At 44.5% G+C, this 9,986-nt stretch overlaps 1 pseudogene across 1 annotated transcript in view; it reads right to left on the bottom strand.

Annotated features, from left to right (window-relative positions):
* LOC146968835 (muscle M-line assembly protein unc-89-like) overlaps window positions 1–9,986 on the bottom strand; it is a 118,593-nt pseudogene that overhangs the window by 58,815 nt on the left and 49,792 nt on the right. Inside the window, exon 8 of the transcript XR_015034224.1 lies at window positions 4,121–4,438. The product of XR_015034224.1 is annotated as a muscle M-line assembly protein unc-89-like (transcript). The remainder of the gene's footprint in view (window positions 1–4,120; window positions 4,439–9,986) is intronic.

Here is a 9,986-nt window from a genome sequence, read left to right as displayed (position 1 = left end):
GTGAAGAAGGAGCTGAGCCGAAAGGCAAAGCTCTCAATTTACCGGTCGATCTACGTTCCCACCCTCACCTATGGTCATGAACTCTGGGTCATGACCGAAAGAACGGGATCCCGGATACAAGCGGCCGAAATGAGTTTCCTCCGCAGGGTGGCGGGGCGCTCCCTTAGAGATAGGGTGAGGAGCTCTGTCACCCGGGAGGAGCTCGGAGTAGAGCCGCTGCTCCTCCACATTGAGAGGAGCCAGCTGAGGTGGCTCGGGCACCTGTATAGGATGCCCCCTGGACGCCTCCCTCGTGAGGTGTTCCGGGCATGTCCCACCGGGAGGAGGCCCCGAGGAAGACCCAGGACACGCTGGAGTGACTACGTCACTCGGCTGGCCTGGGAACGCCTTGGGGTCCCCCCGGAAGAGCTGGAGGAAGTGTCCGGGGAGAGGGAAGTCTGGGTTTTAATGGGAAGTCTGGGTTTTTAAGTTTAATTGTGTTTTTAATGAAATATGTATCTCTTTTACGGTGAGCGGAAGACAATTTTCCACAATGGTGGACAATAAAGTTTTTTTCTATTGTATTGTATAGAAGAAAAAATAGTACAATGTTTTTATGTTTTCTGGATGCATACAAAGCCTTTGACAGTCCCACCGTACATGATAAGAATATTGCACTACTGGTATGCACATCAAAATATGCATGCCAGATGGGGTACAAGTTTATCTGCACCCTTCCTTGTAACTAATGGTGTGAGACAAGGAGGAATCTTATCACCTGTGCCTTCAATCTGTATATGGATGATCTGTCTATACAGTTGAACCTGTGTAGGACTGGATGCATAGTGGGAGACAGACATTAAAGGGAAACTTCGGTTTTTTTCAACCTGGGCCCTGTTTTCATATGTTTTTCTGTGTATGCGAGTGATGGATAATACTTTTATTGAGGTCGCTCCAGTATTGAGCCGGGCAGGCAGCCTGCAGCCCAGCCAATGCTCTTCAACCAGGCAAGTGGCTCCCGTCAAAGTTCGCCTTTTAAACGTGCATTTTTTTCACACTGACAGGCTCAGATAGTTACAATGAGTGTCCGACAACATACTAGAAAGGAGCAATTAACGTAATAGTCTCTATCTTTAGCTGGAGGTCGGTGTTTGCTGTGATCTGTGTCCAAATCTCACCACGCCAGAAATCTCATTCTGAAATCGCGATTACTTGCGGAAAAACACAGGTGGGGAACTGAGGTGAAGAGAGATGACCGGAGCATTTCCAAATTGTGGCAACAAAATGCTGGGCTACTGTTCGCGCAGCTTTCACAGACTACCTTACTTCGACACAGACGTGCTGAAGTTATGGCTAGCTGTGCTACAAATGGATGCTGACACTCCTGTCGATGCACTGCGCCGTTGCCGTGCTGACCACAGGGTCTGCAGCCACTTTGACCGGGAATGACTACTGCCATGCCTTATCCATCACTCACGTATACAGAAAAACATATGAAAACAGGGCCCAGGTTGAAAAAACCCGAAGTATCCCTTTAATCACTTGGCATATAATGCTGATGACTTGGTCATTATATCTCCCTCTAGTGTGGGGCTACAGCAATTGCTGAGAATCTGTTCCTGTTAAAGGTGTACAGAAATGGCCGTTTGTCCTGTTTGTCGCGCTGAGTTGCCAGGAGCTGCAACACGAGTTTACCTAGCCTCGCATCACCAGGCTCTTCAGACAAGCGAAGAGCCTGGTGTCCGTTACCTCGAATTTCATCTGCATTCTGGTTCCTGTCTGTAGCGCATACCGAAATCACCAAATTCACCAAAATAAAAGTGTTCACCAACATAAAACTTATAAAATAAACATTAACTTGTAATACAATAAAAGCAAAATGTTAACTTAATGGCTCGGGGACTTTCTTGTAAATTATATTCCTTAAATTAAAGAGTTTTACCACATTTTATTAGCTCAGTGCTTTTATTTTGACGGAAAGGCCTGTCTCTCTCGCCCTGGATCCGTTTCCTACCAAAACAGCTTGTCAACGGCCCCAGACTAAGTTTACCCGAGTAAGGAAAACGAATTTGATTGGTCATTATCGAGCAGGCAGGATATTCAAAGCTTGGGGCGAGACCAAGCTCGGTGTGTGTGTGTGTGTGTCTCAGACGTTTGATTGACGGATGACGGATCCAATATCAGTGGCTGATGAATCGTGAGCAGGCTGACGTATAATCTGTGCGCCTGCATTATCCAATGCGGGAAAAAAATACCACAGTTTCATCCCGGATTTACTCAAAAATAGAATTTTGCACAAAGTTTGGGCTACATCGTCTGATAGATGAGTTATTACACTAATGTTAAGACCCACAGTGGGCTCAAATTCAATTTTCTTTTCTGTACAGCTAGTATGCAGTTTGATATTATGTTTAATTAAGTAAAAAGTGTGATTTTGATTGTAAAAACATAGGAGGATAGAAACTAACAATTTCCCACCTTTTTCTTAGCTGGTCAAGCACTTGGTGTTGTGAAAAAAATTAAATATCTGGGCCACATAATTTTTCTTTTTTTTTCAAATCTTTATTTTCGAACATGCATGAAACAAATCTTAAACAAAAAGAAAAGGAAAAAGAAAAAAGTTTTATAAAGTATAAAATAAAAAGTATATAGAACAACATCTACAACAACAAAAAACAAACAACAACAAAATGCAAACAAACAGGGACAGCATTCTTGAAAAGGAGTAGGAAGAAGTAAAAGAACTTATAAAACTCCTACCCCCACTCTCATAATCAGAGAAGACCTATGTGTATGTGATGATGACGACGTTCAACGTCAGTGTTGTAAACTGCACAGGCCAATATGCTTGCAAGGAAATTTAATAAGTGTACAGAGGATGTAAAGATAGCCCTGTCATATTGTACTACACCAGGGGTAGGCAACCTAGTGCCGGTTTGAGATTTTCTTGTCAATGAGTGTGCCACTACAATAAAACAATGTGACACAAAATACAAAAACAACATAACTGGTATTTTACAAAAATCCCAATATGTTGTTTTTGTATATATGTATAGATAAAAGCATTGAATCTATATAGTCCACATCTAATCATATGTTTAAGATATTTTCCCGTTACTCACAACACTGCTTTTCAGAAACTTGGCCTATTAAAACATATTGCAGTGCCAGTGGGAGGAAACTGCTGAAACAGAGACTACAGTGCATCCACAATACCAGTCAGAATATCATATCAGAATGAAACAGTCACAGCATTTCACAGACCTTTACAATCACTGGATACTGATAAAAAACTATCTATCTATCTATCTATCTATCTATCTATCTATCTATCTATCTATCTATCTATCTATCTATCTATCTATCTATCTATCTATCTATCTATCTATCTATCTATCTATCTATCTATCTATCTATCTATTTCTCACCGTACAGCAGCGTCAAAAACACCACAAGCATCTTCGTCTTCTCTGAATAACAAACAGTCCCATTAAAGCCGCTCCTCCCTGGACTGAGTAACGGTTATAACTGCACTGAACCAGGAATGGTTACTTTCGATTTCAACAGGAAGTGGAGACAGTGGAGACAGACCAACACCCATATCGAGTGTCAGATAACAGAGAAGACTGAGGCTGCACAGAAACTAATTTATGTCCTGCTGGGTCAACGAAATAATATCATCAGGTCATGAAGTCTAATCTCCTCCTAAATAAAAATTCACTCATAAAAAAAATAATTTGAATTAATTTGCTGAAGCTGTTGAACAAAATATCCAGGACCCGACAGGCCCAGTATTCATTAGTGGAAGTCACATCACTTTGCAGGACTGTTTTCATCTTGACATTAAAGACTTTTATTTTGAAAATTCGTCATAAAAAAGCAAAATTTTATTGACCATAATGCAATTTATGTAAACAATAAAAGGAGGAATCATCCACTTCTCTCTCTCTCTCTCTCTCTCTCAGCTTCACCTGTGCAGACAGGTGTGATCCAAGAGCGGGAGCTGGAGATGAAGAATGGATGAAGAAGTATTTTTTCTACGATATTTCACCATGTCCCTGTAGATGAAACAGAAGACAGTGAGACAGAGACAAACAACCAGAAACAAACAAACAACCAGAGACAAACAAACAACTCTGACCTTTGACCGAGAGAAACACTGCTGTCTCTCTCAGTAAGTCTCCATCCTTGTTGTAGACTCTGCATCTGTATCCTCCTGTGTCTTTCACTTTGGGACGTTCCAGGGTCAGACTGAGGTCTCCGGTCCTCAGCAGGTCTTCATTCATCTCTGTTCCGCTTCTGGACAACCAGCCCTTTGTTTGAGAACCGTTCTCATACACACGGACCTTCTTGTTGTGTCTGTCTGTCCACTCCACTCTGACGTCTTTAGGCAGGTCAGCTGTGGTCTTGAAGGGCAGCTGGACAGACTCCGCCCCCTTCTCCACCTCCACCTGTTGGACTGAGAGACAACAAACCACATCATGATGTCATCAGACAGCAGCAGCAGGTTTTAATCTCTTTACTGAAGGATCACAGAGCTGTAGAGGAACCTGAAGGACAGAACCAGACCAGAGGGACAGTGGACACATGGAGGAAGTCAAACCAGGTGTTGAAGGTGTTGGACATGATCAGAGTTTAGTTTTGTCTCCTCTCAGTCTTTTCTCTGTCACGTTGACATGTGGATGAAAACTGTCCACTGAAGAGAAGAAGACTTCTCCTGTGTCCGTCCTCAGAGTCTCACACTCATGTCCAACCTCAGAACAAAACACTGACACACAAACGTCCATCACATCAAAGTGTCTCAGTCTGTGAATCTGTCAACGCTGCTTTGGATCAATAAAGTTGATCCTGTCAAGTAAAAGTCTGGGACGGTGCTGCTGATGAAATGTTAAAGCATCAGTTGGTGTTTTCACTCTGACTATTGATCAGTATTGATCAGGAGCAGTGGTTGGTTTGATCAGAGGGACAGATGGACACAGAGGACAGAGGACATCACAACAGAGACATTGGACAGGAAGTCCTCACTGAGAACAGGAGACACAGCAGACAGACAATGAACAATTTTGCTGATTCCTGTCAGTCAGTTACAGTTAATGTAAATTCAGCAAATTCTTTCCTCCTTTTAAGATCAGCCTTTTATGAAATTTAAGGCACCAGGCGACACCAAGAGGAACAACCAGTAGAACCAGCAGAACCAGGAAACCACACAAAACGAAGCCTTCAACATTTGTAGAGTACTTCTCTGTGGATGAGATGAACATAAACAACATGGATCTACAGCTCTGACCTTTGACCTCTGACCTGTGTGTGTAGAGGATGTGTATGTTAGTGATCACCGATGTGTTTTCTTTGACCTTGCCTTTCCCCTGGATCCTCCTCCTCTGAAAATGAGGGCAGAAAGGTGGTTTATAAATGAGGATGTGTTTCGGAAGTTTTCTGCTACAGTATGTTTCTATTTATTAGTGCAATATAGTGTAAGACATACAATCAAATAGTACAGAGGTGCAACATGGTGATTATTGTAACAAACAGTACAATACAAACAAGACTTCAAATAGGCAAATGGAGAGGAGACAAGAACAAAACATGACAAAAAACTTGAACTTTTCCTCTGGGAAATTTCGATATAGGGCCACTGGAGCTACGGCCGGGGTTTCCATCTCTGTCAACATGGGAATCAAACCCACGACCGACTTAAGATCAAGCTGATCAGACAGACACATGATCATCTTTCTATAAGCACTGATATTGAGAGCTGTAATCATGTTGAGTTACCCGTGTGTGTGTGCGTGCGTGTGTGTGTAACTGTAATCACATGAAGCAACCTGTGTGTTGTGTGTGTGGTTGTGTTTGACAGAGACTTGAACTAAACCTGATGAAGGTGTCTGAAGCAATGTTATAAAAGTTAAAAAAGCAACCCATATTAAGCACAGAGCTTTGAGAGAGAAGTCAATTAATTACAAAAGGGAGCAACAGGAGTAGTAAAATCTGACCTGAGAACTGTATGAAATGTGTTTGTGTATTGTGGCACAATCTGAGAACAGCTTCAAGAACTGGTTCCAGAGTCTGAGTCATACTTATTTGGGCCTTATATTGATGCTATATGTTCATTTTCTGGTAAACAACAGTGAATCAAGTACGATACAATCCAACGATGACAAAAGAAAAATATAATATTGATACACCATGATTGATTGACCATACAAACAAAGAGCCGTCACAATTAGATGTGGTTTGTTGATGGGCGCCATCTAGTGGTCGCAGTAATTATGACAGGAGCAACAGGATTTTGAGTGGTGACTTACTTCAGACCCAGGAGGTAACTACTAACCCACATATTTTAAGTGTCTCACATATAAAACGACAGAGTGAACTGTAGTGATACAAGTGATTTTCCTTATCAACAGAGAGTGATTAATGACACTGAACTGTATGTTTGATGTCCCATTGGCTTTTTAGGAGCAGAACAGCAGGTCCGCTCTGACCAATCAGAGGTGATCTGGCGATAGTAAGTCCCGCCTTCCTGTTGCCATGCCACCGCGGAGCGTGTGTGAGCCTCTTCCGGTCCGTGAGGAGAGACCTCGGGAGAAAACTTCAACAGAGACGGTAAACAGTTGAAAAGTCACCAAGGCTGTGTTCGAAATCATCCACTCACTCACTCACTCCCTATCCACTACATCATGTATATGATATAGTGCACTACATCATGTACACGATGTAGGGAACGACGGGAGGAGAATTCGGACACTAGACGGTAATTTTCTGGACGTGGTTGCGTCAGCTGATGCGCCAGGTGTTGCTGTGACGGAAGCAGACGCGCCGAGAATCATGTAAACAAACCATGGATGTATGAAACAAACCGGACACATAAAAAATAAAATAAGAAAAAACGGACACTTGCGGGAACATTTTAGGATGTGATTATGTGTGGTTGTGTTACTCGGACAATAAACTGTTGAAATATCGGAAGTTTGGTTTGGTAAACTGCTGTTGTGTGTCCCGACCGTGAGCCGTTAGCGGCTCTGTGGCTATTAGCTTAGCTCGTCAGATCGTATTTAATGCATATTCTACTACAGTTTCTTAATTAGATTGATTTAAAGCTGGCCTGTGGAGTTTATACATATAAAACAATGTCCGTTACATTGCAGCCACTGCCAAACGACTTATTAGGATGATCATTGAACGCATCTCCACCACACAACAGTCCCTGGTTTACCCAGGAGCGCAATTGCCTCTGAGGAGCGACTTTCCCGCGCTGTCGCACAGGGAATTACGCATGCAACGCAACGTTCGGATTTGACGTAGAGTTTAGAGCGCTGGTAAACAGAAGAGAAGAAGAACATGTTATCTTATTTTTGTCTAGTCTGATATGCAGCCGGTGGAAGCACTGACACTGCAGCCACCGGAGCGGAGGAGACCCGACGGCGGATTCGTCCCGCCCCCCTCCCCCCCCGACACGCACCGTACCGTAACTGGAGAGATCCGCCCGGTGAGCGCGTTCAGAGTCGACCACCGTACCCCCCCTCTCGCTGACCTCCGCGGTCCTGGCCCGCACAGGTACCAGGAGACCCAGACCCCCTGTCATGTCGGTCCTCCACCCTCTCTGATCCGCCGCTAGTTGCAAGAGCCCCGCGGAGCCCAGTCTCTCCCTCCTCTCCCACACTTCAGCACCTGTCCTGGGCTACAGCTTGGCTCGCTCCACCGTCCTTTACTTTTGAAGTAGCTATAACTAATAATAATGCAACGTATAGCCTAACTATACACGCGTATGAGTGATCAGAACAGTAAATTGTTTACACTACTTTTAAAAGGAGTAAAGTCATTTAAAACGAGGAGCGAGCCGAGCCGAGCCGACACGGTGCAGCCCAGGACAGGTGCTGAAGTGCGGATGAGAGGAGGACAGAGCGGGCAGGAGCAACCAGCCCAGAGGCGTCTCGTCAGTCCTCGGCCGTCTTTAATGTCCCGAGACACCTCTTTCAATCCGTAAGGTTATTTGTTTGTGTTTAGGGAGGCTATATTTGCTTAGAATATTTTTTGGCAACCAGAAAAGCAATGTTTGACCCGGCGTGGCGGCGCCATCACACTCGCTCGCAAAAAAAAAAGACAAGAAAAAAGGAAAGAAAAAACGCACTTACACACATTTTGGAGGAGGGAAGCGCGTCACAGCATTATTTTTATTAAATCATAGTTTTCTCTAAATTAAGACAGTGTGCGGGACTATTTTTCACCCAGCCCCCCCCCCAAAATGTAGGCTATGTATAAAAATATGAAAATAAATTGCGTGTAGGCCTAGATATCGTTTAGGGATTTTTTTTTTTTTTTTTTACTAAACGTTTACAGTTTCATTCCGTGTAAACGTTTACACATGTATAAGGTCACACCCCTAAATAAATGCCAAAGCTGAATGACCACAACTTTTTTTTCTCTTCCTACTTCGCCAGTCACCTGGTTGCCTGGTTACCTGCACTTACCGTTCGGGGAGGGAGGGAGGCAGGGAAGGGGGGGTTCAACGTCATCGAACGGCGCAGGCTGACCGTTGCAGTAGCCTACTCGAAAAAAAACACGGCTGATGGCTCGTAATGAGCAGAACTCCACAGGGCAGCTTTAATGCTGCCTGTTAATGTTCGGATGCTGCTGCCCAACTCCTGCTCCTCAGACGAGGCAAACGGAGCGAAGGCAAATATGTCTGAGGAGTTTTTTTGGTAAATTGCCTAAATAAATCGTAGCTAACATGCTAATTAGCTTCCTCTTCTTCTCTGGCAAAACACGACCGCATTGCATTGTGGGATACGGGAGTAGAAAGTAGTGTACATCGCTTGTTCACTCAATTTCGCGGTGCATTGTGGGTGTTTTGTCATCCACTACATAGTGGATGAAATTAATCGCGGAGAATTCGAACAACACTACAAAATGGCGAACACACTATATAGTGCACTACATCCGTGATAGGGGGTGATTTCGAACACAGCCCAAGTAAGGGATAATGTATAGTTCGGAGGTTGTTATGGAGAAATAAACCCCGACAGGTTGTATGGAACCCCGACGCGAAGCGGAGGGGTTTCATTCAACATGAAGGGGTTTATTTCTCCATAACAACCGACCAACTGTACATTATCCCGCTTATTACACGGTTTACGAGTGAAATAATTAATTTGAAACATAATGTTGACCAAAATACGACTTTCATCGATTTAAAATTGCATTTAGCGAATCTGCAAGACCGGGTCACTTCCGCTGTTTTGCCGAGCCTCCTCCCGTTCGTGCATTTGAAGCCTTTGATAATCAATCAGTGGATCGATGGATTACCATACACGTGTTAAAATGTGTGTATTGTGTGTAGTCGTATCTGTCATAAACAAGAGATTAACTTTACTGTTTACGGGGTGCGTTTGTGTCGCGGAGCCGCGGTGCCAGCTGCACCGAGACGAGAGGAGAGCTGTGACACCGGGTCAGAGGCTCTGATCAGCAGGTCTGGTTTCCAGCAGCGATGTGGAAGCAGCCTCCACTCTCCCTGTAACAACCCACATAGCAAAAGGAGTCCGCCGCGGACCCGCCGCGGATGTAGCGCGGCTTCCGGAACGGACCCGCGAAACGGACCCGTATCGGAGTCCACTTGCTCTCTGTGACGGATCCGCTACGAAGGCGGATCGCGGACCCGTCCTGGATCCGCGCTGCATCCGGTCCGCATCCGCGATTTAAATCATACCTCCGCGGCGGGTCCGTTCGGGGCCCGCAAATCCGCCGCGGATCCGCAACAGACTCATAATAACCTTCTGGCCCGGATCCGTTTGGGACCCGCAACGGACTTATAAAATACCTCTGGCCCGGGTCCGTTCGGGACCCGCAAATCCACCGCGGATCCGCAACGGACGCAAAAAAAACCTCTGGCCCGGGTCCGTTTTGGACCCGTTCATCATTTTCAAAATCTCCATAAAATAGCTTAAACTAAAACTATAACTATGCCTAGCCTAGACTTCTACACCAAGCTTAAATCTGCATTGCCTTGC

This window comes from Trachurus japonicus, chromosome 18 (assembly GCF_045865225.1).
Source record: "Trachurus japonicus isolate A0001 chromosome 18, Traja_1.0".
In the NCBI taxonomy this organism is placed as follows: domain Eukaryota; kingdom Metazoa; phylum Chordata; class Actinopteri; order Carangiformes; family Carangidae; genus Trachurus; species Trachurus japonicus.
The sequence above is the reverse complement of the archived record's forward strand: the minus strand, read 5'-3'. Positions and strand labels throughout refer to the sequence as shown.